The following is a 25434-nucleotide window of genomic DNA, read 5'->3' as shown; positions in this document are numbered from 1 at the left end:
AGGACGAAGTTGGAACCCACTGCAGAGAGGGGTATCCTAGTGGGTTATAGTGAGACTAGTAGAGCCTACCGTATATATCTTCTTGCACAGAGGAAGATTGTCTTGAGGAGGGATGTGACATTTGAGGAGGAGAGGGCTTTGAGGAGGTCTCGGTAGATTGATCAGGTAGAGCAACAGGTTCCTCACTGGGGGGCCACACCACAGGTTTCAGGTGCATCAGGTGGTACATCAAGATCAGGAGGTTCACCTTCTTCAGGGGTGACAGGTTCACAGGGCACAGTTTCGCCTAGTACAAGATCACTTGGTGCAGGTTCATCAGGCACAATATCTCAGAGTTCAGGATCTCCTTTGGTTATTTCAGAGCCTTCCTCGCTTGGAGGAGAGGCACCAGTTGAGGATTTTCCCATACCACCACAACAAACTACTATAGGGAAGAGGAAGCTAAGATGGCTCTGGGACACCCTAATGGAGGCTTAGGAGGCAGTGGGGAGACCCAAGTGGTCAGTGAGAGAGAGCAAACCACCAGAGAGGTTGGGTGGCTTTGCAGCAGATGTTGTGGAGACAGAGCTAACTAGTTTTGAGGAGGCTACTAGAGAACAGTTCTGGAGGTATGCCATAACGTAGGAGTATGCCTCCATCATGAAGAATGATGTCTAGGAGGCAATGCCACGTCTTGATGGGAAGTTAGTTGTGACTTCCAGGTGTCTCTACAAGATCAAACATGCTGCGGATGGCAGCGTGGAGAAGTTCAAAGCTCGGTTTGTGGCACGAGGGTTCTCATAAGTAGAGGGAGTTGACTATGAGGAAACGTTTGCACCAGTTGCTCGTTATACTTCCATTAGAGTAGTGATATCTGTAGCTGCTGAAATGGGATGGAGGATTCACCAGATGGATGTGAAGACCACCTTTCTCAATGGTGTTATACAGGAGGAGGTGTACATTGAGCAGCCTAAGGGCTTTGAGTTGCATGGGAGGGAGTCTCATGTTTGTAGGCTGAAGAAAGCTTTGTATGAATTGAAGCAGGAACCGAGGGCATGGTACACGAGGATAGATGCCTACTTGCGGTAGATGGGGTTCAAGAAGAGTGATGTAGATCCGAACTTATACTTTATCCTGGTAGGTGATGATCCACTCATTGTGGCTGGATTATTTATTACAAGGGAGGAAAGTCTCATCCAACATTGGAAGAGAGATCTTGCTTCAAAGTTTGATATGACTGATATGGGGCTGATGCATTACTTTTTTGGGGTTGGAGGTTTGGCAGGAGGATGGACACATCTTTGTGGGTAAGGGCAGGTATGTAGTAGATATCTCGAGGAGATCCTGTATGGATGGTTGCAAGCCTATGGCTACTCCTATGATCACCAACTGGAAAACGCTGCATGATGTTGATTTCGAGTTGGTGGATCCCACTTTGTATCATCAGCTGATTGGTTCATTGATGTATCTGGTCAACACTAGATTGGATATTTGTTTTGTAGTCAACACATTGAGTCAGTTTATGATGGAGCCCAGGAGAGTACACTGGGTGGTTGCAAAACATGTGTTGAGGTACTTACAGGGCATAGTGGATCATGGTTTGGACTATGTCAGATGTGATGGAGTCAGATTGATTGGTTGCACAAACTTAGATTGGGCTGGCAGTGTCAGTGACCGGAAGAGTACTTCTGGATGTTGTTTCTCATTGGGCTCAACAATTGTGTCATATTTCAGCAGGAAACATAAGTCAGTGGCATTGAGCAATGTAGAGGCAGAGTATATGGCAACTAGTTAGGCAAGGTGCGAGGCATATGGCTTCACAAGATGCTTCATGGATTATTTGGTCAGATGTTGAGACCAACTACGATTTATTGTGATAACCAAAGTTGTATTAAACTCTATGAGAATCTAGTATTTCACAATTGGTCAAAGCATATAGAGATCATATACCACTTCATCAGAGACTAGGTTCAACGAGGAGCAGTGAAGTTGGAGTATATATTCACTGATGAGCAAGTAGCAAATATTCTCACCAAGTCTTTGCTAAGAGGCAAGCATGTTTTCTTCAGAGATAGGAAGGGAGTGGTGAGCAACACCTTCCTCGGTAACAGGGAGTGTTGGAAATAGTATCAAGGAGAGGTGCTACTAGGCATTTATCCCCTTTAGCCTAGTGAACACATTAATAACTTTTGTCTTGGTGACATTTATGAGTTATATTAATGTCATGGGTGGAAAAGGTACTTAGAAGTGTTGTACCATGTACTTTTTTCTAATATTAAAGTCACTTGTACTTTATAAAGTGACTTTATTTGTAAAGTACTAAGTGTACTTTTCTAATATTAAAGTGAGTTGAAAAATCACTTTATGAGAAAAATAGAAAAAGGTACACAACTTGAAAAAGGGGCCAATGTGTGAGGGGAGTCATTTGAGAGAGTTGATCTCAACCACACATCTTGAGATTTGGAGATTAAATCTCAATCATTGTATCCTAGGCTTAAGGATTCAGTATTTTCCAAGGAGACAAAATAGGGAAAAGGGATCTGATTCTTCTCGCTTCACACTTGGGAGAGCATGAGGAGAAGAGAAGAGAGGAGAAAACAAGGAGGCAACATTTTTGCAGGAAGAAAAATTTACAATAGAGACCAAGAGTTCATCTACAATAGTTTGAATTTAATATCAGGGTTGAGTTCAAGTCTAGAAAGGGATTCGAATCACTGGGAGGTAGCCTCTGTTAGCTTCAACACTCAAGTCATGGGTCATTTTTGAGCCAAAATATCAGTTAGGGGTAGCGTATTACCTCAGCCACATACCTTTACGAGTTTTGAGATTTCTGGAACAACCCAACGAAAATTTCGGGCTAGTGGAGCGAGATTTTTGGGCCTCCATTTTTGTGCACGGAGTTGCTTGGTTGTGAGAGAAATTACCTGAGATTTGTGGGCACACTTTGAGTTGAAGAAAATAGAGTTTTTAAGGTTGCTATAGTGACTGTTTTGTGGTGTAAATTCCCAGTATTTAAGGAGCTGAGAAGAGGGAAAATCTACAGCTAGATGAGAGCAGATTGTGGGAAATTAATATCAGTCCACAACTTAGCTGAATGAAGATGTCTGAGATGCTACTTCAGGGAATGAGATAAGTTTGGAATTCTTGTTGTAAAATTTCCTTTAAAATCAAAATAAATCCTTCCTTTAGAAGACTGTTTTTCCCCAAGAGGCAGTGGGGTTTTTCTAGGGTTAGATTGACCAAAAATAAGTGTCTCTTATTTGATGAATGCTTGCATTAATTTTGCATTAATTATCAGTTGTTAAGAAAGTGAAAAAGTGTAGATGCACTCTTTATGTTTGCAATAAATGCATGTAGAATTGATATCAACATGACAAAAGATGTGGGTTGGCCCTAAACAAACATATGCAAAATTGTAAACGGGGTCAAGGGTGCAAATCATAATATTTTCTACATGATGTGTACTAATAGAGTAGCTAATAAGGAAAGACTTGATGCCGAATTCCTTAATCATGGAGTCCATTCCAATGTTGCACGAAGCGGAAGCGGGAGCGCGGAAGCGTCATTTTCCAAAAATCTAGGAAGCGAAGCGTCCGCGGAAGCGTCATTTTCCAAAAATCTAGGAAGCGAAGCGTCTGCTATATATATATTTTTTTTATATTTTTTTGCATTTATACTCAAAACAAACATCCCAAATACCAAATTAATTGTAGAAGACATGAAAACATGCATATTTTTGCATAAATCAAGATAGATATGGCATCCATGATTCCATTGTAGTTACTAGTATGTACAACAATCATCTATATTCTAGCTATTACAAACATACATCAAATTTTTAAGCATATTATAAAACATAAAACATTTAAGCATATTATAAAACATAAAACATAGAGCATATTATGATTTATCTAGCAAGTGAGCAACTGTCAACATTTGTCATGTCCAAAATTCAAATAATAATGTTTACAAAATATGTCACTTGGTCACCGCCAAGCCAAAAAGGTTCAAAATTCAAATTCACAAGTCTACAAGTCTAATGAGTAATCTATGACAAAAAGTAGTAGATTGTGAATATATCTACTAATCTCTCCTCCTTCCACCACGAATAGAACGTGATGGCGGGCCTCCACGTGGTGGCAATGAAGAAGATGGTCCCTGTGTAAGTCGTGGCACTGAAATTGATGAAGAAGAACCCCCTGCTGTTGGTGTTGAACCATGGAACCTAGGAACCAAGGGACCAGATGGGGGTGGGGGTGGTGGCATATCAACACGGTCATCATCATCCTAGAATCGCTCAAAAAATTCATGCAAAAAAAAAAAACACTAGTTAACAAAAAAATAAAAAACATGAATTAGAGAAATGCTTTATAAGGGAAAATTGGAAAATTCATACCACAATGGACATACCTGGATAAGAGCATCCTCTAATTGCTCTAGTCGCAACACTCCATCCTCCAAATTGGGCTCCTCTGGATTCTTGTCCCAAATCAACAAGTCTTTATTAGACTTTGCATCTTCACAGTAATGGGACAACAATCGCAAGTTGTAATGAACATAAACCAAGCTCTCTGCCCGGTCTAAATTCAACCTGTTCCTTTTAACACTGTGGATGAAAGAATAAGAGCTCCAACACCTCTCTGTAGAAGAAGTGTTTACCACCTGTGATAGCACCCGCAATGCCAAACTCTGTAGAAGTGGAGTACCCCCTCCATGCATGTTCCACCACTCAAGAGCAGAAAAAGTCTCTCGATCTTGAATTGCATGCATGCTCCCAAATGGACCAGTGTTGAGCGTATAGTTGCTCACCTGTCTCCGTACCAATGCAGCCTCCTCCTCATCAGGGATTAATTTACTCAATGCAGCCATATATTTTTCGTGAACCTCTTTATCTTGGTGTGGTTTTTTCCTGCTTCCCCCCCCAGGTGCTGGTGTTGAAAGCCATGATGGATGATAGTATTTAGGTGTCAAAACATATGCTAATGCATGCAATGGAATATTTAGCATTTCCCATTGGTTTTGCACCTTTACACGAATATAATTGTACAAGGTGGTATCTCTAGGCTCAACAATGTCTTTAATCTGCCCCAACATGCTATCCATTTGCTCATACACCTCCCCAATTACTGGTCGATCTGAATCTGCAAACTTGATCATGTAATAAATTGGTTTGGTGAATTGCAAAACATATTTAACCTGTGACCAAAAGTAACTGTCAAGAACAATGTCCTTGACTGCATTAGCACCATCTGAGTCAGTGTTAATTTCATCCCATGAATCAGCACACACCAGATTAGGTAAAGCTTGTCTCACCCTCACTAGCCGCCTAAAGGTGAGGTAATAACTAGCAAATCTTGTCTTTGCAATTTTAAGCAATTGCAACTTGGAGTAAGTGCCATAGAAGTAGTTTACCCTTGTATGCCCTGTGATGAATTTAATGAGCTGCTTCCCTTTCCTGTAAACCTCAGCAATCCACCCACAATCTTTGTGTTTCACAATATCATGCATCAAAAGGTTCAATGTGTGAACCAGGCACCCAGACCAAAAGATGTGTGGATGAGTACGCTCAATAATTTTTCCTGCTGCCTTACAATTTGCTGCATTATCTGTGATCACTTGAACCACATTATTCGGACCAACATCTTTGATTGATTTCAATAGGAGATCTGCAATGTTTTGTGCAGTTGCACTGATGGAGGAGGAGTCATGACATGCAATAAATACTGCACCACTAGAAGAAACACCAAGAACATTTATCAAATGTTGGTTTCTAATATTTGTCCACCCATCTGATACAATGGATACCCCAGAATCCACCCACTCATGTGTAAAACGTGTCAAAGCTCTTTGAACCTTAGCTTTTTCTCTTTCTAATAACACTGTTCTAGCTTTCTCATAGTTGGGGGCCTTGTATCCTTTTGGGGCTTCATTGATGGCCTTTACCATGTCATGCCAATAGGGAGAGCGAAGCACATTGAATGGTACACCGCAAGCACAAAGAAAACGGACTATCTTTCCATCCACATCATCCCTCCCAGCAACATTAAGGAAATCCCCTATTGTTCTTCTACCTCCAGAGGTTGCAGAAGTACCATGAGGAGATGGGCAACTACCAAATTTAGAGGTTGCACTTGATTCATAATGAGTTTTTTGTTTCTTGTTTTTTTGTTGTGCAGCCATCTCTATTTGGATGTATTTTCTTCTTTCTTCAGTTGAAATGTTTGGGCAAATTTTTACCCCCACAGAACCCTTTTTTTCATCACTGTCCAGCACCCCACAAAGATGCCTCCTCAGACGGGTATATGAACCCGTATATGGTTTTCCTCCATGACAACCATGAGGGCACACAAATTTGTAAGATCCACCACCCTTTCCCCCATCAAGTTTGGTCACATAGTTCCACAAGGGTGTTGATGTACCTTTCCCATCTTGTGCTTCAGTGTCCCCTTCAAGTTCATCCCCTTCCTCTTCAAACCCTTCCTCCTCATCATACATTGGGTCACTACTATTAGGACCAAGTTCATCCCCTTCCTCTTCCCCTCTATTCCTCACCCTTGCCATCATCAAAACCAAGAGTGGAATGATACATAGAAGCCAAAAGAACACCATCTTGGAATATGGATATAGGTGGTGGACAACCTGTAAATAAAGGAGCAAGTAGAAACAATGGGAAAGAGTAGGAGAGGGAGGAGAAAAATACAATTTTTTTTTCAAAAAAACAAGGGAGTTTGGGGTTTGAACTTACCTCTTTAGCTCTTGTAGATGAAGTCCTCCAAGCTCTTGCTCCAAGCTCCTCCTCCTTCACCTAGCTCCTCCTTCTTCACTCCTCCAAGCTCTCCTCTCTTCTCCTCTCCTTTCCTCTCTTCTCTTCTCTTCTCCAACTCTCATAAACTCAAAGTGAGAAAATGAGGAATGAATGGGAGCTTTATGCTTTTCATTCCTCACCTAAACTCACCCTAAACTCACCCTAACCCACCCCCTCATGCTAAGTTAAGTTAACTTTTAAAAGAAATTAAAAAAAATTTAAGTTTCATTGGCTGCCCGCGCGGAAATTTCCGGAAGCGCTCCGAAGCGCTCGGGAAGCGTGCGCTTCCGGGCCCGAAGCGTGGCGCTTCCGGATGCCCGAAGCGCCCTCCGAAGTGCGGATCCGGGGCAACGCAACCCAATTTCCAGGAATCGTTTTAAAAAACCGGAATCGCGCTTCATGAAAACCGGAATTGCGCTTCGCCTGGAGGTTCCGGAACGCTTCCGTACGGGACGCGATTCCGGCTTAGGATCCGGGGGGGGGGCGATTCCTGCAACTATGGTCCATTCCCCTGATTTCCATATCGTTGATTTATCAACAAGGTGTAATGTTTAGGGTTCCCCCCTTTTGGACCAAACACATTATTCATTCAATCCACAAATTAGGGAGCAGTTTTGATCTAAACAACTACTGGACTGTCATGGTGGGTCATATATTATCCAAGCTTTACACCACAATCCTACAATGGCGGCTTTTGGAAGAGTTGGAGAGTCATTATTTAAGGCTAGAGGACGGGCTGGTTTTTGTCCTAAGTACCAAACGATTGATCACATCTTCACACCCAAGCCATCATTAAGGAGGCTCGTCATCGCTCTTCAAAGGTTTACAATTGCTTTGTAGACTTCCAAAAAGCATTTGACACAATTTTTGAGGAAGGCATTATTCTAGAGACTCTAGGACATTGGAAGTTATGAGATCTGGCTGGCAGCTATCACGAGACTATGAATTTGTCTTGGCACACCTTAAGATGGAACATAGCCCCTTTTTGACTTCATCTAGAGTACCATCGTGGTGAAACAAGGGTGCCTCTCTCACCGATCCACGTTGTGATACATATCGATGAGTTAGAGTCTTTCCTCCATGAGCATATTTAAGAGGGGGATGACTATCATCTACATTAGGTGTTGATTTCCTTCTATTTGTTAATGACTTGTTCTTGTTGGCCTCTATTCCTGAGGGCCTATAGAGATAGATTGATGCTCTATTCGTCAATGACTTGGTCTTGTTGGCTTCGACACCCGAGGGCCTACAAAGACAGATTGATGCTCTATTCGTCAATGACTTGGTCTTGTTGGCTTTTATCTCCAAGGGACTACAAAGACAAATTGATGCTCTAGCTAGTTTTTTGCGACCTTCGACATTTGATAGTCAACCTGGTTAAAACCAAGGTTTTGATCTTCAGTGCGTCGAAGAGCTCTCTTATAGACTTACATTTCTATTATTGATGGACTAATATTGAGATTACCACAACTTATACTTGGGAGTATAGTGTTGAAAAGTGTAATTAGGTCCGGTCTTCACAGATTCGTTGCTATCTCAGCCTTGGTGCTGCTACAGTGATGACATTTTGGTGACATTACAGTGATATGTTTTGGTGCCATCTCAAGTGTGTCCACAGTTTGTTGCTACACTTAGATAGGAGATGATCTCAGTTCGCTTTAATACTATCATTGTAACTATGTCTCGGTGCTAAGAAGGTCAAAGCGAAAGAGGAGTCAAGAAGAAGAAAAGAGCAGAAGACTGTGAAGAGAGCTAGTGTCTTGGTCTTGGAGTGGCTAATAGGTCAAGTGTCTTGGTCATGGTATTTGTCAATTGGAATCTCTATAAGAAGAATTTGTGCTGGTTTTCCTCCCAAAGAGTGAGAGGTTTTGGCCCTGGCAGATAACCTACATCCTGTGTCTCTTGTCTATTTATGTTCATGCATTGGTAGCTGTTTGAAAAAGAAGATCCTAATCTAATGAAGTAAAAGGCACTCACAAGAGTTACTAGTCAAGAGAAATCACCTAATTTATGATGCCCTAGATTTCTCAACATATAGTTCACAGGACCTTGCTTTGGTTTGCAGTAGGCCCTCTAGCCTTGGCCTGGTAAAGGGTATGGTTCCCTAGATCTCATCGAGAGGTAGTGCTTTCAAGGGCAATTTTAGGACATTTAGACTAAACTCTACCTCATGGAGGCAATGTATTAGCCCCACAGTTCCTTATGGCTTAGATATCTGGGGATCGAGCTTGTTGCAGATAGTGTAGTGTAGGCTAGAGAGAGTACAAACCTTGCTTCTTAGGCGGATCATTAGATGTAGGCAGACAATTTCATAGCCCATCATCTAGCCAGAGTTCAACGTCCACCCTTTTCGCCACCATCGGGAGAGAGAGTTGTCCATATCTCGCACTTTGCTCCTTGGAGGCTCTTGCTTTAGATCCTTCTCCAGGTCGGGCATGAGGTTGGTTTTTAGATGCTTCTTGGATTTTGCAGTTGATTAATCTCTCTGTTAAATTTCCATGAAACTCTACAACTACTTAGATGAATAACTGAAAACTGAAATCTAGTTTACCTTCATCGAGATACAAAGTTTCTTAACAATTGATAAACTGCAGAATAAAAACACAGAGATAAAAACACATCACACAATTAACACACTTATTTTTCTCAGGAAACCCAACAGGGAAAACCAACTTGCTTCATGTGGTATTTTATTGATTGTTCTTGGAGCAATTGAATCTATTACAAAGCAATCTGTTTCTTTGAGAAAGCTTTCTGCTTCTCTCAATAAAGCTCAACTGATATAGTTGATCTTGGCCTTCCTTTATCACTGCTTGATCTCGGCCCTCTAACTCGCATCTAATCCTTTGCTACCTCCTTGACTTGCTCTACAAACCTTGCTTCCTTGCTTAATTTTGTTCCTCATTCCTTGCGCACTTGCGGCCCTAAATCCTTGCGCACTTTTCCTATTCCTTTGCAGACTTCAAGCCCTATTTTCTAGCACACTTGTGCCCTATTTGTTACCGCACTTTCTGCCTTTTATTCTGTAGGACCCAACTCCTATTCTCTGCGCACAACCAACTCCTAAATCCTTGTGCACTTGTTCCTCTTATTTGTTAGGAAACAATTCTTGCGCTCTCCACAATCAAGGCCCCTCTCACAAACTTGTGAGCAATCTTGTCACACAAACCTTGTGCCTTCGTCCTCCTCTTTATAGACCCAATTCGAACATGTAAGGAGGCCCAATACAAACTTAGAACTCGAGTTCTGATTGACGAGTTAACTGAGAGCAACACTCTCTCTCTCTAGAGTCCAATCAACACTGAAGTTCTTCACTCGCCCTTCCTTTAATCAATACTGAAGACTAACTTGCTCTAACTGAACTTCTAATTGCCACCTCGTCCTATAGTCAAACTGATGAAGACTCCTCTTTAACCGAAGCTCCAACTCTGCACATGCTAGCTTGATGATTATTCTAGTAAATTGGAAATAACTCATCCTAACTGAAGTCTAACTCATGAGGACAATTCGAGGCCTTCACTAACTAAGGCACAAGCCAAAAGACCTTGTTTGCTACATTTTCGACACTCCCTCTTAGCGAGGAAGGTAATTTTGGAAGAACCTCGTCCACCTTGATCTGTCTTCAACACCACCATGTTATCCGCTATTGTAGCTGCTCCCTCTGAACTATAAGACTTCCGTGCTTCCTACTACAGCTGCTCCCTCTGGACTATAAGACTTTCGTGCTTCCTACTACAGAATCTGATTTGAAGACTTGTTCCTTCCAACCATGCTCCTATGATCCGCGTTTATCGCCTTAGTCATAAGTGCCATGTACCTCCTCGTGTGTCTCTGTGGCTGCTTACTCTACCTGAATATGGTATTGGGAGATCCAACTCTCTCCTGATCCCCTTTAAATAACTCGTCTGCCCACTTGGCTTGAACTCTCCTTATACTAGGAGCTCTCACTGAGTGGTTGTCTCCACTCACCCTAGTCTCTTCTCCTAATCATCCTGTTGGTCAACCCATTTTCCAACTAGTTGAGACTCAAACTGTGATATTATCCGAGGCTCCTACTTGGGAGCTCAATCTTGCTCTCGCTCTAAGGACTCCCTCTGAGCTTTGCTCTCCTCAACCCTCATGTCTCTACTCTGTGCACTTCTTGCCTTGTTGCTCAAGGTTGTGCCTGTCTCAACCTGCAACCTATACAAATTCCACACCCTCACACCTATCTGCTTCCTACACCCAGAAGCTAAGTGCTTGAGGTAAGCCTTATCTCTACTGAAGACGACATCATAATTCTTATCCTCTAGGGTTGCAATAGAAACAAGACTCTTCTTTAGGCTTGGAACATAGAGGACTTCTCTGAGATGGAGAGAGCTACCTGACTCCCTCTCAAAATTGACAGTACCAACTCCCCTAGTTGCGTACTTGCCATCATCTCCTAGCTCAATTTGAAATTGCATGCCCTTCTCCTTTAGTTGGTTGAAATGCTCCTTGTTCCCGACCATATGGAAGGACACTCCTGAATCAATATACCATACAATAATGTTTGCTAAGCTTGCCATACAAGTTATCAATGAGAAATATTTCTCGAATTGAGAGGTAAACACATCTACCTCGGCAAATGTAGCTACATGATCCTTACTGCACTCCTTTCTATTAGGACACTTAGTGGCATAGTGTCTGAACTCATGGCAATGGAAGCACTTGATCTTGCTTAGATCCTTCTTCTTCTTCTCACCCTTTTAACTGGACCTAACCTCTCCTTGGCCCTTCTTACCCTTGGCATTGCTACCTTTGCTTGCCAGGGCAAAGTTCTCCTTGTCCTCTGTCTTAGCTGATCAACCAACTCTCATTCCTCTCCAGATTTCTTCTTGGACGCAGTCATTCCATAGTATTTCCCAACTGGGAATATTCTCTTTACCACTTACTGCATTCTAGAAATTCTCCCAAGACTTATGAAGTCCCAAAAGCACAAGACTCACAAGGTCACTGTCTGCTACAGTCACACACACACCACCTAGCTCATCTCGAACCTGAGTGAACTTTGAAAGATACGTGATGATGGGCTCTCCTTTGCTCATCTAGATACTCCTTAGCTTCTCCTTTAGAGCAAGCTTCCTAGCATCACTGGAACCCTGATACACATCTAAGATGGCTATAAACATCTTGTATGCTGCCTTCTTCTCATGGAGATGAGGGATAATATGATCTATGATCCCCCCAAGAATGATTCCCCTCGCCTTGGTGTCATTCTTGTTATGCTGGATCAACTGTTGGGCATCTTGAGGTGGCACTATTTGTTGCTTCACAAACTCGAGCACCCCATTATCTTCCAACACTACTGAGATCCGCTCCTTCCATGAGCAGAAATTCGAGGCTCCCTCTAAATTGTGATTTGACCTTAGTCCTTGGAATGCCATCCTGTTATCCAAAGAACTACTCTGATCTTCAAACTCTAGTGCAAGCTTTCTGCTTGATCTACGTTGTCCACCAACTGGTCAATTTGGTGCTAGTATTTATACTTATCTTTGCTCCGATACCATGTTAAATAAACTCTGCATCTACTTAGATGAATAATTGAAAAATGAAATCTAGTTTACTTTCACCAAGATATAGAGTTTCTTAAAAACTAATAAGCAGCGAAATAAAAACACAAAGATAAAAACACATCACACAATTAACACACTTATTTTTCTTGGGAAACCCAACAGGGAAAGCTTGCTGGCTTGATGTGGTATTTTATTGATTATTCAATGAACAAGTGAATCTATTGCAAAGTGTTAAATTTGGCAACTAGGGCAAAAATCCACCTTGGAGAGCTCATATGATGCAATTGATATTTTCATTGGATTCCTCTTTCCTATAGGTGTAGGATTTATCTAAAGATCATCTCATTCTGGCATGTACAAATGAAATTATGAATTTATTTTGTTTATGGACAAATTGTCAAGGTCGACCATCAATCTAATGTAGGCTCAGAAGCCCAAAAGACATGTCTGTTCATCCTCAACGTTGCATATAAATGAAGGAGCCTCTTCCTCATTTACTCACTCATCTTCTCACACATCTCTCTCTCCTCATCTGATTAGGTATGGATTTCTGGGCAACCTCTCTCTCCACACGTGCGAAGAAGAAGACTGTAATTTTCTGTTTGGCTGTTGACCAAATTGCAGGAGGGTTTGACCGGTGTTTACCGGGCAGTTGTTGACTTGATTTGATTGCATTTTTCTTGAGGATATTTCTATTTGGGCATGCTGCATTTTTGGGCACAAAAATCGTGGCAATCTGAGCTGTTTGACCAGCGTTGACTGTAGGAGGGTTTGATCACAGGTTTGACTCTGCATTGAACAAGTTTGACCGAGATTTTCGGGTTTGTTTTGGGCTGATTTAGATGACTGTTGGAGGCCGTGTTGACTGGGCTTGACTAAACTGTTTTGGAGGATAAATTATGCCCTGTTGACCAGCGTTGACTTTCTGGTTAGGGCTTCCTGTGGCTGCTGTTTGACTGGACAAATTTGACTTTGATTGGGCAAGTGAATTTTGCATATTGTGTTCTCTCTCTGCTGAACTTTTGAAGAATAATAAGAAGAATTGATCAAAGGGTTTCCCCACATTGGGGTTTGTCCCTGGCATGTGCCACTTCTTGTGTCCTCTTGTCTTGGCTTGTCTTCTACTGTTTTTATTTATGTTCTATCTGCATTTACTATCATGTTAATGTGATTGCTAATTTGGAAATTGATATTGGGCTAATAAGAAAATTGAAGTAAATTGCTCTTAAGCATAGAACATACCATTGTTATCTGAAATTAACATGGTATCAACGCTGAGGTGAAGACAAATACCAATCAAGAGTGAAAAGAACAATCACTTAGAAGAGCAATCATTGAGATTTGTTGGACAAGGCCTAGATTCAATGGCCTCCGCATCTTACTTCAAACCTGATGACAAGCTCAATGATAAGTCTGATTATCATGCATGGAAGATGTCTCTTGATTTGACTTTGGAAGAGCAGGATGTTATGGACTATGTGTAGGGAAATATTACTGAACCTTCTTCAAATGCACCAGCTACTGCTAAGACAAAGTACAAGAAAGGTGAAGTCAAAGCTAAGAAATTACCAGAGATTCTATTAACAAGCATTTGGTTGCATACATCTCCGATTTGAACACATCTAAGGAGATGTATGACAGGTTGGTTGTCATGTTCAAGGTGGAATGTTCAAGGTTAGCAATGCAAACCAAGTCCTCTTTCTCAAAAACAAATTGAAGGACATAAAGAAGGGAAGAGGTGAAGATATTCAATCCTACTTCATGAGGATTATCGAGATAAAAAATGATCTTCTTTCAATTGGAGAAGCTATTGTTGATGGGGAGCTCACTCTCATTGCCCTTAGAGGACTCCCTCGTGAATGGCATGTGTTCAACACTACCATTTTCAACAACGACAAGGTTCCAGGTTTTGGAGAATTGCTGACTAGATTTTATCAAGAAGAAACAAGGATGATGGAAATGGATATGCCTTCAAATAGGAATGATCCTACTACATTCTCCGCTCATGCAAAAAAGAAGAACAATGCAGCGTCAAAGAAGCATTGTCAAGGAAGGTCAGGATTCAAAAATGGAAGAAAGGGAAGATTCTTCATTTGCAACAAGTTTGGCCACTATGCTAGGGAGTTTCCTAATAGAAGGGATACACCTCATGATGATGACAACCACAACAACAATTTCAGGGGCAACAACAATCAAAGGAATGGCAGGATTAACAACAAAGGAAAAAGGAATCCTCCCGCTACTCATCATGGAAATGGTCGACCTCCCAAAGGATCAAAGGATCAAGAAAATCCAGGTATGACGAATCTAATGTTGTTGATAACAAGAAAAAAAGAATTTTATCTTATATCTGCCCTCTCTACTGCCTCTCCTCCGTATACTTTGGGAAATTGGTTGATTGATAGTGGTGCCTCAAGGCACTTCACTGGGTATAAGGAAGTTCTTTCAAATTTGATAGAAAAGGATATAAATTTGGAAATCATTCTTGGGGACAATGCCACCTATCCCATGGAAGGAATTGGGAATGTTACTCTTCAATTGAATCAAGGTAACACCATTCATCTACAAGAAGTACTATATGTACCTGATCTAAAGAAGAACCTGGTATCTATCTCGGCAATGGAGGACAAAGGATTTAATGTGGCATTCATTGGTGGAATGGTACATGTTTGGAAGAGAAATTTCAAAGAAGCATTTACTCTTGGATTCAGGGTTGACAGCCTATATCAAGTTGGAGGAAGTCCACTAGGAGCTATGTCTTCCAATACATCTCTTCAACCCGAATTATGACACCGAAGGTTTGATCATCTTCATTATAAAGCCCTACCCGATGCGAGGAAGATGGTAACAAGTATGCCTGAATTTAAAGTAGAACATGAAGGTGTTTGTAACATGAAGGTGTTTGTTAGGGATGTGCAGAAGGAAAACATACAAGGGGACCATTCCCCTCAAGTGATAGCAAGACTACCGACATATTGCAATTGATTCATTCTATTCTATCTGGTAAGATGCCAGTGAACTCTTTGGGAGGATATTTATATTATGCTATCTTTGTGGATGATTTCTCTCGCAAAACTTGGATATATTTCTTAAAGAAGAAGGATGAAGCATTCTCATGGTTTCGTTCTTTCAAAGCCTTGGTCGAAAATCAAACCGGGAAGAAGTTCAAAATCTTGAGGACCGATAATGGAACCGAATATGAATCAAATGAGTTCAATGACTATTATAGAGAAGCTGGCATTGAGAGGGAGAATTGTTCTATTCTAGAAGCCACTCGTGCTGTGCTTCATGATCAAAGCCTTTTGAAGTTCTTATGGGTGTAAGATATTAACATTGCTGTGTATATTCAAAATAGATGCCCTCATCAAGTGCTGAACTCCAAAATTCCCGAAGAAATTTTCACCGGCAAGAAACCTGATGTTTCTCACTTTAGAATTTTTGGTATCCCTGGGTATTTTCATGTGCCGAAAGGAAGGAGAAGCAAATTGGATGCATTTGGGAAGAAAGGAACATTTGTGGGCTACAGTGAAACTTCTAAGGCATATAGAATCTATGTGCCTAGTCAAAGAGAAGTGGAGATAAGTCATGATGTCACCTTTGATGAAGATGCTACCCTTGGGAAGATTAGTAACCTTCGTATTGCAAGGAAGAACAAAAAAGCAGATGCAGGAAAGCAGGGAGAACCTTAGGATGAGTCAATGCACGATGTTGAAGGACCAATGGATCCCATTCATCCACCTCCTCATGATCCCTCCTCAAAAAGGAGACCCTCATGGCTTAGAGAAACTCTCGAAGATGCCGAGAGACATGTTGCACCAAGGGGGACATTTCGTGAAGGTAAGAAGTCGAATAGGTACCAAGGGTACTTAACTTCCATGAGCACCATTATTCAAACTGAGCCTTGCACATTCGAAGAAGCTGTGAAACACCAAGTTTGGAAGGATGCTATGAACGAAGAGTATGAGTCGATTATGAAGAATGATGTCTGGGATGTGGTCCCCAGACCGAAGGCCAAATCCTTTGTAACCTCGAAATGGCTCTACAAGATCAAGCATGGAGCTGATGGAGGCGCTGAAAAGTTCAAGGCCAGGTTTGATGCTCGACGCTTCTCTTAAAAGGAAGGTGCGGATTACGATGAGATATTTGCACCTGTTGCCAGATATACCACCATCTGTTCGATTATAGCCCCTGTTGCCTCACAAGGATGGAATCTACACCAGATGGATGTCAAGACTGCCTTCTTGCATGGTTCAGTTAAGGAGGAAGTCTATGTAGAACAACCCGAGGGGTTCAAAGTTCAAGATCGTCAGACACATTTATGCAGGTTGAAGAAAGCCCTTTATGGGTTGAAGCAAGCTCCCCGAGCTTGGTATGAGAGGATCGACAACTATCTGATGAAGCTGGGTTTTACAAGAAGTGAAGCTGATTCGAACCTTTACTTTAAGGTTGAGAATGACAGACCTTTCATCTTGGTACTTTATGTGGATGATCTCTTTTTGATAGGTGCAGACCCTCTTATTCATCAATGTAAGAGGGAGTTGGCTTTCGAGTTTGAAATGAAGGACCTAGGACTGATGCATTATTTCCTAGGGTTGGAGGTCTGGCAAAAGCCAGGTGAGATTTTCCTTTCTCAAGGAAAATACATTATGAAGCTACTTGAAAGATTTGGGATGGTGGACTGCAAGTCCGTGACTACTCTGATGGAACTTAACTTCAAGAAGTTATACGGAAGTGCCGCTGGGCCCGATTTTGGAAATCCTTTTGAGTATCGTCAACTCGTGGGGGCCTTGATGTTCTTGGTGAACTCCTGTCTGGACATATGTTTTACAATGAATACATTGAGTCAATTTATGGTCGAGCCTCATCACATACATTGGATACTGCCAAGAATCTCTTGAAATATCTCCGAGGCACAATCACCTATGGACTAAGATACATTGCAGGGAAAGTAAGGCTCCATGGTTATTTTGATGTTGATTGGGCTGGTAGTGTGGTGGATCGTAAAAGCACATCGGGATGTTGCTTCTCTCTAGGTTCTGCTTCGATATCCTGGATGAGCAGGAAGCAGAAGTCGGTTGCTTTGAGCACTGTTGAGGTTGAATATATTGTTGCTACTATGGCCTCCTGTGAAGCTGTTTGTTTGAGGAAGCTCTTTAGTGAGCTGTTTGGCAATCTGCTGGATACCACCGTGATCTATTGCGACAACAAAAGTGGGATTCATATTTCTGAGAATCCCGTGTTTCATGTTCGCTCCAAGCATATTGATATTAGGTACCACTTTATCCGGGATATGGTACAACGGGGAGCAATAAGGCTCCGTCTTTTTGAGAGTGATGATCAGGTCGCAGATATTCTTACGAAGCCCCTAGGGAAGGTCAAATTCTTAACCTTCCGTGAACGACTTGGAGTTGGGGAGAGACCCTCTTAAGAGGGTCCCGTTTGATTTGGATATTGAGCTCTGGGAGCTCCGGGGGGCTTGGGGTACTTTTTGGAGCGATGAGCGACCATAGGGTGAGTGGTTCACCTTCCCCTAGTGGTGTGTGATGTACAGGGTGAGTGGTTCACCTTCCCCTGTGATACCCCACGTTGATATATGCAATAGGATGAGTGGTTCACCTTCTCCTATGGCATATGAGCAGGATGCGTGGTTCACCTTCTCCTGCCGATACATCCTACCCATGCAATTTGGGACTCATGGGAAGTAACTCTCATCTGGCCAATGAGTAGGGAAATGAGGATAGGGACTATAGGACTACCGATGGACGCATTGTGTACTAGTGTACTCTTTATGCTAGGATGTTTGATATTGATCTGGGATCAATGGATATTGACTTTGGGTTAGTGGAGAGTAGTATGATACACTTTCGATTATTGGAGACTGACTTCGGGTCAGTGGAGAATGGCATGATAGATGCTCGATCATTTCTTCATGGTTCAGCAGAGCAGAGTAGGGATGACAGGGATGGTACAAATTGTCAGATGGTTTGGCAGGTGGAGTTCTTCCTAGTTGAGAGGGAGTGTTAAATTTGGCAACTAGGGCCAAACTCCACCTTGGACAACTCATATGATGCAAGTGATATTTTTATTGAATTCATCTTTCTGGGAGGTGTAGTATTGATCTAAAGATCATCTCATTCTGACATGTACAAATGAAATTATGAATTTATTTTGTTTATGGACAAATTGTCAAGGTCGGCCAACAATTTATTGTAGGGTTAGAAGCCCAAAATACACGTCTGTTCATCTTCAACGTTGCATATAAATAGAAGGATCCTCTTCCTCATTTACTCACTCATCTTCTCACACATCTCTTTCTCCTCATTTGATTGGGTACGGATTTTTGAGAAACCTCTCTCTCCACACGTGCTATGAAGAAGACTGTTATTTTCTATTTGGGCGTTGACCGAATTGCAGGAGGGTTTGACCAATGTTTACTGGGCAACTGTTGACTTGATTTGACTGCATTTTTCTTGAGGATATTTTTATTTGGGTAGGCCACATTTATGGGCACAAAAATCGAGGCAATCCGAGCTGTTTGACCAACGTTGATTGTAGGAGGGTTTGACCGCAGGTTTGACTCTGTGTTGACCAAGTTTAACTAAGTTTTTCGAGACTGTTTTGGGCTGATTCAGATGATTGTTGGAAGCTGTGTTGACTGGTTTGACCGAGCTATTTTAGAGGATAAATTCTGCCCTGTTGACCAACATTGACTTTCTGGTTAGGGCTTCATGTGGTTGCTGTTTGACTCGACAGATTTGACTTTGATTGGGCAAGTGAATTTTGCATATTATACTCTCTCTGTGCTGAACTTTTGAAGAATAATAAGAAGAATTGATCAAAGGGTTTCCCCACATTGGGGTTTGTCCTTGGCATGTGCCACATCTTGTGTCCTCTTATCTTGGCTTGTCTTCTACTGTTTTTATTTATGTTCTATCTACATTTACTGTCATGTTAATGTGATTGCTAATCTGGAAATTGATATTGGGGTAATAAGAAAATTGCAGTAAATTGCTCTTAAGCATAGAACATACCATTGTTATCTAAAATTAACACAAAGCAATTTGTTTCTCTAAGAAAGCGTCCTGGTTCTCTCAATAAATCTCAATTGATATAGTTGATCTTGGCCTGCCTTGATCATTGCTTGATCTTAGCCCTCTAGCTCGTAATCAATCCTCTACTGCCTCCTTGAATTGCTCTGCAAACCTTGCTTCCTTGCTCAATTCTGCTTCTCCTTCGTTGTGCACTTCTCCTATTCCTTTGCGCACTTCAGGCCGTATTTTCTAGTGCACTTGTGCCCTATTTCTTAGCGCACTTGTGCCCTATTTCTTAGCGCACTTTCTACCTCCTATTCTTTAGGACCCAACTCCTATTCTCTGTGCATAATCAACTCTTAAATCCTTACACACTTATTCCTCCTATTTCTTACAAAACAATTCCTGCGCTCTCCATAATCAAGGCTCCTCTCATAAACTCGTGAGTTGTCTTGTCACACAAACCTTGTGCTCAAAACTTCATGAATTCCTTGTGCCTTCGTCCTCCTCTTTATCGACCTAATGCGAACATGCATTCTGAGCTGCTTGAGTTCTGGAATCTAAGCCTACCACCCTAATTCTGTGCCTAGGAGTTGCACAATTGATTGAGGAGGGTAGATACTTTGAACATTTTTGAAGACTCCCAAAGCAGAGACCAACAAGAAGAAGAAATGACTGGGCCAGAGATAGCTAATCCATAAAGCACCGTGAGCCTGCATAGTTAAAGCTTGCAAATTGTGATAGAACAAATGACTCTTTGAGAGAACTGCAACATAAGGGTGAAGCTGGGTGGCCAATGTAGAGTCTCGAGCCAACCTGCAAACAAAGGAGGCCAAGGGTGGCCAAATGCAAAACCAATTGTGAGGTAGACATTCCATTGCCGAGAGTGCTAAAATATGCTCAGGAGTGGACCAATTAAGGAGTGTGAGGAGAGGATAAACACTACGGGCATGATGACCCTGCTATAACAAAACATATAGCATCTTTTCCTCTGACGAACGCTTAGCAAGACAGGACCTAGGTAAAAGAAATATGCCAGAGAGAGGACATCATATTATAATGATGCCACTCTCATTCGACCCTTGAAGGAACCTTTGCAATCCATTGTGCATCGCAATTATTTTCATGCAAGATAAGCCAGATTTGTTGTACGATGTCCAAGGCTAAACTAGTGCGAGCATCATATTGTTGTTAGGACAAGCATGCTGAAGAATTAAATAGATGACCAAGTGGCTGCCATTCCCACTTAGCCTTGATTGCCATCCGACAAACGTTGGAGTTAGGCACCCGCTGTGGGGGCTATGTTGGGTATATTTATTAAAAAGCAAATTTGAGCAATGTTATCATAACCAGACCAGAACTGATGGAACCGACCAGTCTGACTAGTTTGGGACCAAACTGGTCCGGTGTGGGGTTTGAAACCGGAAATGGTTGGTTCGGAACCGAACTAGCTAGTTTTGTACCAAACCGATTGATTCTGTATAAGTTGCTCAAGGATGTTTGAAACATAATTTTTTAAGAAAAAACAATTTTACTTAAATTTTAAAATTACCATGAAATGACTCAGGATGTTTGAGAGTGGTTCCTACCTCAGTGCATTTCATATGGGGAATGTAGAATTTTAGATGTCACTAAAAATCCAATAGACTTAACAGTTTTTCAAGATTTCATGATTGGGGGGATTGCAAATTTCCATCGGATTTGGTCATGTACGAGGGTATGGAACTAGTATTTAATCAAGAGCACCAAACTCTCTATGTACCTTCATGTTAGTGGCACTGGTTGTCGAACTCCCCTATCATGTACCCATCACTCAAACAAAATCTTGACTCAAAATGCAATGTTTTTTCTATGTTATTTTAATGCGTAGAGGGTGATATTGATGACAAAAATCCCAATATAGGCAATGATTTTGATGATAGGTAGACATTTATTGTAGCATGATGTTTTTGGGATGTTAGAGGCCATCCAGAGCCTATTTGTTGATATATTTTCGGTTCAAAGACAGATTGCACTCGATGCTATTTTGGTCATGTGCACCCTTACATGCTATATAAATGAGAACTTCTGCTTATTTGTGCATAAATGATTTGGATTCATATGGATGCACATGAATATATATGTTTTTCTTCAAAATTTGAATATTTAATGTGTTTTTGGTCGACTGGTTTTTTGCTCTGGTTTTTTACCGGTTCCAGTATGGTTCTGAGTCTCGACTGTTTCTTGGTTCAAAGGGTTTTTCGGTTTGGTCACCGGTTCGGTTTTGTTAACGTTGAATTTGAGACTTTTGAAACTTTCAAAAACTTTCATGCATGGATCGAAAATGATGCACAATCTCATATTGGCCCTATTCGTACTTATAATGGAAAAGAATATACTTCAAATGAATTTGAATACTATCTTCACCAAGATGGGATTCAATATCAAACAATTGTGCCATTCAATCTTAACAAAATGGTGTAGTTGAAAGAATGAACAAGACAATCTTAAATGTGGTTCGTTCAATGATGTTTAAAAAAAATGTAAAGTTAATGTTTAGGGCGGATGCAGTTCTATGCACAATATATATTAAAATCAGATGTCCATCTCATGCTTTGAGAGACGAACCTCCTTATGAAATGTGGTATGGCCACATTCCTTCGACATGGCATCTTAGAATCTTTGGTTCCACCTTCTATGCATTGATTCCTAAGGAACAAAGAAACAAACTTGGTACAAGGAGTTGAAAGTGTTTCTTCTTGGAGTACTCAGATATTACTAAGCGTATCGTCTCTACGATGAGGTAAATACGAAGTTTATACTATCTAGAGATGTGATTTTTCTTGAATCTTCCAAGACTGACAATATTGTTGAGCGACAACTTGATCATTTGGATAGATTCAGTCGTGCAAAAGCTTTTTGTGAATTTGATAATGAGATTCCACATCTTGAAGGGGGGTCCCTATCTTGGATCAATCTATGGAATCTCCTTTTGAAGCACTCTCTCCCCCTCATGAAGTTCTAGCCACTTCTTCAGATCAGGAAGACACTTTGAGTGATGTGATTGAGAGGATTGAGAGGATTAAATCTTGATGCAACCCCATCTCAGTGAATAGAGCAACTTGGACCATCTCAAAAAGGTCCTCCAAAATGGCTCACTAAAACACTTGAAAGTGTTCATTCTGTTGAGGTTGCAAAGGTAGGAACTAGAAGTTCCACTAGACAAAATGGAGATGATGTAGATGATTCTAATCCAGCTGATGATATGGATGTTTTTTATGTTTGTGAATTAAATTTGTGTAAGTTTTGAACCAAATTCCTTTAAAGAAGTTGCTTCTCATGATGAATGGAAAGAAGCAACGCAAAAAGGGAATGATGCTCTCATAAAGAATGGAACTTGGAAGCTGGTGGGCCCTCCATTTAGAACCAAATCAATTGGTTGCAAGTGGGTCTTCAAGAACAAATATAAATCAGATGGATCACTTGACAAGCACAAAGCAAGGCTTGTGGCAAAAGTATTTGTACAAAAAGAAGGGGTTGATTATGAGGAGAACTTTTCCCCCACAACAAAATGGACTGCCATCCAGACTCTCTTTTCCTCTGCATCTCAAAATGGATGGAAAGCCCATCAAATTGATGTAAAAATTGCTTTCTTGAATGGAGACTTGAAAGAAAATGGTTTTATGTCTCAACTAAAAGGTTTTGTTGTGAAGGGACAAGAACAAAAAGTATGTAAACTCATTAAATCCTTGTATGGCCTAAAACAAGCACTGCGAGCTTGGTATGAAAAATTGGCCAAGCATCTTCTGAAAATAAATTTCAAACACTTTAATTTTGATAGTGCAACTTTATTTGTCAAGAAAGTTGGCAAAAATGTTGTCTTTCTTGTGGTATATGTAGATGACTTGTTGATGACAGGGAGCAATGAAACTTATATTGCATCCATAAAGAAAGAAGTGAAAAAAGGATTTGAGATGACAAGTTTGGGACATCTTCACTACTATTTGGGCATTGAAGTGACCCGACATCCGAGATATATATTCTTCTCTCAAAAGTACATTGGAGAATTATTGAACAAGTTTGGCATGGCTGAATGCAATCCTTTGTCCACTCCTTTGGAACAAAATTTAAAGCTCATATCTAAAGAAGGGAATGATTTGAGGATGCAACTAAGTATAGATAGCTTGTGAGAAGTCTTATCTGCCTCACCACTACTAGACCAACTATTTCATTTGCTGTTGGAATCCTTTCCAGGTTTATGCAAACGCCTTGTGAGGGACATTGGTCTAGTGCAAAAAGAGTTCTAAAGTACTTGAAAAGAACTCAGGACTTTGGACTCAAATAGTGACAGGTGGATGACTTAAATTTGATTGGATATTTTGATTCAGCGTTTGATGGAGATAAGGAAAATGGAGTATCTACTTCAAGTTATGTTATGAGTTTTGGATCAGGAACTGTCTCCTGGAGGTCACACAAACAATCAGTTCCAACAGATTACACTACAGAGGCAGAGTATGTGGCAGCTGTAGAAGCAACCAAGGAGATTGTGTGGCTTAGGAATTTTTTTGAAGATTTGCAAGAGAAACAAGTGAACTTTACTCCTCTTCTGACTGGCAATACTTCTGCAATTAAATTGGCTAAGAATCCAAATTTCCATGATCGAACCAAACATATCAACACAAAGTATCATTTGATTCAACATCATGTAGAGGCCAAGACTATTCACCTATGACATTGTTCCACAAATGAGCAAATTGCAGACATCTTCACCAAAGCACTTGGAAGAGAAAAGTTTGAAAGATTCAGAATGATGCTTGGACTCACAAACTTCCCTTCAAAGTTCATATTAAGGGGGGGGATGTTAGACACCTAATCCTCCGGGACTGGGCGAAATTATGTAAATTATGTAAATAGAAAAATTAGAATAGGAAACGACCCTGGTATGTGAATTCCAAGGGTCACCATTCTGATTGTATATAATGAGATTTATCTTAATGGAATGCAACTATTCGTGAGTTACCATCTTGGCCTGACAGTATACCATGTGCCATGCTTCTTGTTCTTTCCTATTTATTCGGGTCATATGCACATGCATTCTTTATTTTTAATCTGTTACATTGCTATTACTATAAACCTGCAACCTTAAGTGAGCTTTTTGGTCAGCTCTGGGAAGGCTCACTAGTGCTGCTATTTATTCCTTTCCCAGCACACACATGCTTATTACCAGTGAGGGTTCATCAACCAATTGTGCCTCTTCTTGTTCTTGATAAATTGTGCACGGTTATGCCCCTTGGCTATAACAAATTGCCATGGGGTTGCTGAGAAAGTTCAATCAATCAGCCTGTATTGAAATTGTTAATTGTTTTCTGTTGGAACTTGGATGTTCTCTACATTCCTCTTTTGATTACTGGGTAAAGCATTGGTTTCAATAGCATTGTTTACTGGCTAAACACATCAGTTCACACACAGCTTTAGATTTGGACCAATTATCTTCATAATTGCAGCATTGTTGTCTGCCTGAGAGAGCACAAGACAAGCCAATGTATAAACAATTTAAGATAACTATCTGACCCTTTTTGTTCAATTCTTTCCTCGTGTTATAGTCTGTTAATCTATCATTGTACAATTTTAACTGTCAGCCAACCACAGTTGGTTGTTTGTTTCTCTGTAATCAACTGAATTCATTACAGATAGTTACCATAATAGATCATAACAAGTCCTGACTCTTAATCTGTTTGTTTCTCTGTAATCAACTGAATTCATGACAGATAGTTACCATAATAGATCATAACAAGTCCTGACTCTTAATCCAGGACACACCTAGGTGGGGATGACTCCAGTGGAGTTGACCCCTTGGTAGAGTACCGTATATTAGCTTTGGAAAGGTATGCAACAAGTTTGGTAGAGTTTCTCAAGGTCTTGTTGAGGGTGCTCACATTGGTCCTTTTCCCAAAGAATTAATGCTCATGACAACTCTGGCTGTGATGCATTAAATTTTTTGTCATGTAAATTGGCAAAATGTTTTAGATCTTGTTAACTTTTGGACTGTGTCTGCATGTCTCTTAATGCCATATTTAGCACAAAACAATGTCATGAAATCTTTTCC

At 40.9% G+C, this 25434-nt stretch overlaps 1 protein-coding gene across 2 annotated transcripts in view; it reads left to right on the top strand.

Moving 5' to 3' along the window:
- The window catches only part of LOC149231052 (2-oxoglutarate and iron-dependent oxygenase domain-containing protein CP2-like), a 172399-nt gene that overhangs the window by 5376 nt on the left and 141589 nt on the right, over nucleotides 1–25434 (top strand). The gene's annotated exons all lie outside the window — the stretch shown is intronic.

Source organism: Pinus tabuliformis, chromosome J (genome assembly GCF_031772625.1).
Source record: "Pinus tabuliformis cultivar Carrire ecotype Pingquan chromosome J, CPIR1, whole genome shotgun sequence".
Taxonomy (NCBI): Eukaryota; Viridiplantae; Streptophyta; class Pinopsida; order Pinales; family Pinaceae; genus Pinus; species Pinus tabuliformis.
This window is presented reverse-complemented; position numbering and strand designations above follow the sequence as displayed.